The sequence below is a fragment of the Pseudophryne corroboree genome, unplaced genomic scaffold, assembly GCF_028390025.1.
Source record: "Pseudophryne corroboree isolate aPseCor3 unplaced genomic scaffold, aPseCor3.hap2 scaffold_1132, whole genome shotgun sequence".
Taxonomy (NCBI): Eukaryota; Metazoa; Chordata; class Amphibia; order Anura; family Myobatrachidae; genus Pseudophryne; species Pseudophryne corroboree.
In genome coordinates this window covers 176,861-182,860 of record NW_026967758.1, presented here as the reverse complement: position 1 = coordinate 182,860, position 6,000 = coordinate 176,861, and the positions used below count along the sequence as shown (strand labels likewise).

Genomic DNA, 6,000 nt, shown 5'->3' with positions numbered 1-6,000 from the left:
AAGGGTAATTGACAAAAACAAACTACATTGTCACCAGAAGAGCAATACAAAATGTACAAGTGATATATTAAAATCATCTTTCCAGCTTGAATTTCAATGATGCATTGGGGCAACGATTTTGTGAGAAACATCTTCACCCTTAAATAAAGATTTTCTTAATTCCTTACCTGTGTGCTAATTAGATATCACCTTGTTTTCACATTAAACAGACTTCTACATGAGAAAGCAGCAAGGATGCAGTGGCGTTAATGTTTCCTGGTGTCAACCTGTATTATTTCAGTAGACATTGAAATGAGGATGCATCTTGCTGCCTTTCCAATGAAGCAAGTTTAATTTAGTTATAGGTGAAAAACCATCCCTACAAAGGTGTTAATCAGAGACTTGGCTTTGTGGACACTTTTTAGAGAACAAATTTGTTAGCATAAAAATAAAGGCAGAAAATGAAGAGCTGTTTAATCACTCTATTGGATTTTTCTGCCAGCATATTTTTTTTCTCTGCAACCCATTGCTAAATTGTGCTTCCTAGCTGTTTTTTATAAAATCACTGAATCAAATCTAACTCTGATTACATCAGAGAAGGCCAGGTACCCTACACCATAAGAGGGGGTTTGAAATTTTGACTTGTCTACTTAAATATCACCAAAACCTGATCACAAGGTCAATTATGTCCCTGGGTGGGATTGAACCACCAACCTTTTGGTTAGTAGCCAGACACACTAACCGATTGCGCCACAGAGACACTTTGCAAAAAGTACATACTGACAAAGGCTAATAAGCATTCATCTAGAACGTTTCCTAGAAAAACTTTAAAAAGTCAATAATCTGGAGAGTTTTTGTAAGAATTTTCTTAAATCAACCAACGAAGAAACAAATTGGTACTTTCCCATGATGAGTGAGTGCTTCAGGATCTCTTGCACTTACATGTGCAGCAGAGTACTGCAATGGAAGCATGCTGGGCCCATTACCCAGAGGTAGGCAGATTGAAACTATCCTCTGCTATATGCATTTTTTTTGTTAATTAAAGTAATCCAAAACTGGTATTGATATGTTAGCTATTTTATGTTTACTTAAAGTACAATAACTTTTACCATTTTAATTTGTTTTAATAGTATATTGACAGTATTGTTTTCTTTCAAAAATCCACTTAATTTTCTTTACCCTATTATTAAAATGGTAATTGACAAAAACAAACTACATTGTCACCAGAAGAGCAATACAAAATGTACAAGTGATATATTAAAATCATCTTTCCAGCTTGAATTTCAATGATGCATTGGGGCAACGATTTTGTGAGAAACATCTTCACCCTTAAATAAAGATTTTCTTAATTCCTTACCTGTGTGCTAATTAGATATCACCTTGTTTTCACATTAAACAGACTTCCACATGAGAAAGCAGCAAGGATGCAGTGGCGTTAATGTTTCCTGGTGTCAACCTGTATTATTTCAGTAGAAATTGAAATGAGGATGCATCTTGCTGCCTTTCCAATGAAGCAAGTTTAATTTAGTAATAGGTGAAAAACCATCCCTACAAAGGTGTTAATCAGAGACTTGGCTTTGTGGACACTTTTCAGAGAACAAATTTGTTAGCATAAAAATAAAGCCAGAAAATGAAGAGCTGTTTAATCACTCAATTGGATTTTTTTTCCAGCATATTTCTTTTTCTCTGCAACCCACTGCTAAATTGTGCTTCCTAGCTGTTTTTATAAAATCACTGAATCAAATCTAACTCTGATTACATCAGAGAAGGCCAGGTACCCTACACCATAACAGGGGGTTTGAAATTTTGACTTGTCTACTTAAAGATCACCAAAATCTGATAACAAGGTCAATTACGTCCCTGGGTGGGATTGAACCACCAACCTTTTGGTTAGTAGCCAGACACACTAACCGATTGCGCCACAGAGACACTTTGTAAAAAGTACGTACTGACAAAGGCTAATAAGCATACATCTAGAACGTTTCCTAGAAAAACTTTAAAAAGTCAATAATCTGGAGAGTTTTTGTAAGATGTTTCTTCCATCAACCAACGAAGAAACACATTGGTACTTTCCCATGATGAGTGAGTGCTTCAGGATTTCTTGCACTTACATGTGCAGCAGAGTACTGCAATGGAAGCATGCTGGGCCCATAACCCAGAGGTAGGCAGATTGAAACTATCCTTTGCTATATGCATTTTTTTTTGTTAATTTAAGTAATCAAAACTGGGATTGATATTTTTGCTCTTTTATTTTTACTTAAAGTACAATAACTTTTACCATTTTAATTTGTTTTAATAGTATATTGACAGTATAGTTTTCTTTAAAAAATCCACTTAATTTTCTTTACCCTATTATTAAAAGGGTAATTGACAAAAACAAACTACATTGTCACCAGAAGAGCAATACAAAATGTACAAGTGATATATTAAAATCATCTTTCCAGCTTGAATTTCAATGATGCATTGGGGCAACGATTTTGTGAGAAACATCTTCACCCTTAAATAAAGATTTTCTTAATTCCTTACCTGTGTGCTAATTAGATATCACCTTGTTTTCACATTAAACAGACTTCTACATGAGAAAGCAGCAAGGATGCAGTGGCGTTAATGTTTCCTGGTGTCAACCTGTATTATTTCAGTAGACATTGAAATGAGGATGCATCTTACTGCCTTTCCAATGAAGCAAGTTTAATTTAGTAATAGGTGAAAAACCATCCCTACAAAGGTGTTAATCAGAGACTTGGCTTTGTGGACACTTTTCAGAGAACAAATTTGTTAGCATAAAAATAAAGCCAGAAAATGAAGAGCTGTTTAATCACTCAATTGGATTTTTTTTGCCAGCAAATTTCTTTTTCTCTGCAACCCACTGCTAAATTGTGCTTCCTAGCTGTTTTTATAAAATCACTGAATCAAATCTAACTCTGATTACATCAGAGAAGGCCAGGTACCCTACACCATAAGAGGGGGTTTGAAATTTTGACTTGTCTACTTAAAGATCACCAAAATCTGATAACAAGTTCAATTACTTCCCTGGGTGGGATTGAACCACCAACCTTTTGGTTAGTAGCCAGACACACTACCCGATTGCGCCACAGAGACACTTTGCAAAAAGTATATACTGACAAAGGCTAATAAGCATACATCTAGAACGTTTCCTAGAAAAACTTTAAAAAGTTAATAAGCTGGAGAGTTTTTGTAAGATGTTTCTTCCATCAACCAACGAAGAAACACATTGGTACTTTCCCATGATGAGTGAGTGCTTCAGGATCTCTTGCACTTACATGTGCAGCAGAGTACTGCAATGGAAGCATGCTGGGCCCATAACCCAGAGGTAGGCAGATTGAAACTATCCTTTGCTATATGCATTTTTTTTTGTTAATTTAAGTAATCAAAACTGGGATTGATATTTTTGCTCTTTTATTTTTACTTAAAGTACAATAACTTTTACCATTTTAATTTGTTTTAATAGTATATTGACAGTATAGTTTTCTTTAAAAAATCCACTTAATTTTCTTTACCCTATTATTAAAAGGGTAATTGACAAAAACAAACTACATTGTCACCAGAAGAGCAATACAAAATGTACAAGTGATATATTAAAATCATCTTTCCAGCTTGAATTTCAATGATGCATTGGGGCAACGATTTTGTGAGAAACATCTTCACCCTTAAATAAAGATTTTCTTAATTCCTTACCTGTGTGCTAATTAGATATCACCTTGTTTTCACATTAAACAGACTTCTACATGAGAAAGCAGCAAGGATGCAGTGGCGTTAATGTTTCCTGGTGTCAACCTGTATTATTTCAGTAGACATTGAAATGAGGATGCATCTTGCTGCCTTTCCAATGAAGCAAGTTTAATTTAGTTATAGGTGAAAAACCATCCCTACAAAGGTGTTAATCAGAGACTTGGCTTTGTGGATACTTTTTAGAGAACAAATTTGTTAGCATAAAAATAAAGGCAGAAAATGAAGAGCTGTTTAATCACTCAATTGGATTTTTCTGCCAGCATATTTTTTTTCTCTGCAACCCATTGCTAAATTGTGCTTCCTAGCTGTTTTTTATAAAATCACTGAATCAAATCTAACTCTGATTACATCAGAGAAGGCCAGGTACCCTACACCATAAGAGGGGGTTTGAAATTTTGACTTGTCTACTTAAATATCACCAAAACCTGATCACAAGGTCAATTATGTCCCTGGGTGGGATTGAACCACCAACCTTTTGGTTAGTAGCCAGACACACTAACCGATTGCGCCACAGAGACACTTTGCAAAAAGTACATACTGACAAAGGCTAATAAGCATTCATCTAGAACGTTTCCTAGAAAAACTTTAAAAAGTCAATAATCTGGAGAGTTTTTGTAAGAATTTTCTTAACTCAACCAACGAAGAAACACATTGGTACTTTCCCATGATGAGATGAGTGCTTCAGGATCTCTTGCACTTACATGTGCAGCAGAGTACTGCAATGGAAGCATGCTGGGCCCATTACCCTGAGGTAGGCAGATTGAAACTATCCTCTGCTATATGCATTTTTTTTGTTAATTAAAGTAATCCAAAACTGGGATTGATATGTTAGCTATTTTATGTTTACTTAAAGTACAATAACTTTTACCATTTTAATTTGTTTTAATAGTATATTGACAGTATTGTTTTCTTTCAAAAATCCACTTAATTTTCTTTACCCTATTATTAAAATGGTAATTGACAAAAACAAACTACATTGTCACCAGAAGAGCAATACAAAATGTACAAGTGATATATTAAAATCATCTTTCCAGCTTGAATTTCAATGATGCATTGGGGCAACGATTTTGTGAGAAACATCTTCACCCTTAAATAAAGATTTTCTTAATTCCTTACCTGTGTGCTAATTTGATATCACCTTGTTTTCACATTAAACAGACTTCCACATGAGAAAGCAGCAAGGATGCATTGGCGTTAATGTTTCCTGGTGTCAACCTGTATTATTTCAGTAGACATTGAAATGAGGATGCATCTTGCTGCCTTTCCAATGAAGCAAGTTTAATTTAGTAATAGGTGAAAAACCATCCTTACAAAGGTGTTCATCAGAGACTTGGCTTTGTGGACACTTTTCAGAGAACAAATTTGTTAGCATAAAAATAAAGCCAGAAAATGAAGAGCTGTTTAATCACTCAATTGGATTTTTTTGCCAGCAAATTTCTTTTTCTCTGCAACCCACTGCTAAATTGTGCTTCCTAGCTGTTTTTATAAAATCACTGAATCAAATCTAACTCTGATTACATCAGAGAAGGCCAGGTACCCTACACCATAAGAGGGGATTTGAAATTTTGACTTGTCTACTTAAAGATCACCAAAATCTGATCACAAGGTCAATTACGTCCCTGGGTGGAATTGAACCACCAACCTTCTGGTTTATAGCCGTACACACTAACTGATTGCACCACAGAGACACTTTGCAAAAGTACATACTGACAAAGGCTAATAAGCATTCATCTAAAACATTTCCTAGAAAAACTTTAAAAAGTCAATAATCTGGAGAGTTTTTGTAAGATGTTTCTTCCATCCACCAACGAAGAAACACATTGGTACTTTCCCATGATGAGTGAGTGCTTCAGGATCTCTTGCACTTACATGTGCAGCAGAGTACTGCAATGGAAGCATGCTGGGCCCATAACCCAGAGGTAGGCAGATTAAAACTATCCTCTGCTATATGCATTTTTTTTGTTAATTAAAGTAATCCAAAACTGGGATTGATATTTTTGCTCTTTTATTTTTCATTAAAGTACAATAACTTTTACCATTTTAATTTGTTTTAATAGTATATTGAAAGAATTGTTTTCTTTTAAAAATCCACTTAATTTTCTTTACCCTATTATTAAAATGGTAATTGACAAAAACAAACTACATTGTCACCAGAAGAGCAATACAAAATGTACAAGTGATATATTAAAATCATCTTTCCAGCTTGAATTTCAATGATGCATTGGGGCAACGATTTTGTGAGAAACATTTTCACCCTTAAATAAAGATTTT

At 34.6% G+C, this 6,000-nt stretch overlaps 3 non-coding genes across 3 annotated transcripts; all 3 read right to left on the bottom strand.

Moving 5' to 3' along the window:
* Nucleotides 1-665: 665 nt before the first annotated feature.
* On the bottom strand, nt 666-739 carry TRNAS-ACU (transfer RNA serine (anticodon ACU)). The gene has a single exon. It is a non-coding gene; the product is annotated as a tRNA-Ser (tRNA).
* A 1,095-nt stretch (nt 740-1,834) lies between these two features.
* Nucleotides 1,835-1,908, bottom strand: TRNAS-ACU (transfer RNA serine (anticodon ACU)). The gene has a single exon. It is a non-coding gene; the product is annotated as a tRNA-Ser (tRNA).
* A 2,265-nt stretch (nt 1,909-4,173) lies between these two features.
* Nucleotides 4,174-4,247, bottom strand: TRNAS-ACU (transfer RNA serine (anticodon ACU)). Its single transcript has one exon. It is a non-coding gene; the product is annotated as a tRNA-Ser (tRNA).
* Between the last annotated feature and the right edge of the window lie 1,753 nt (nt 4,248-6,000).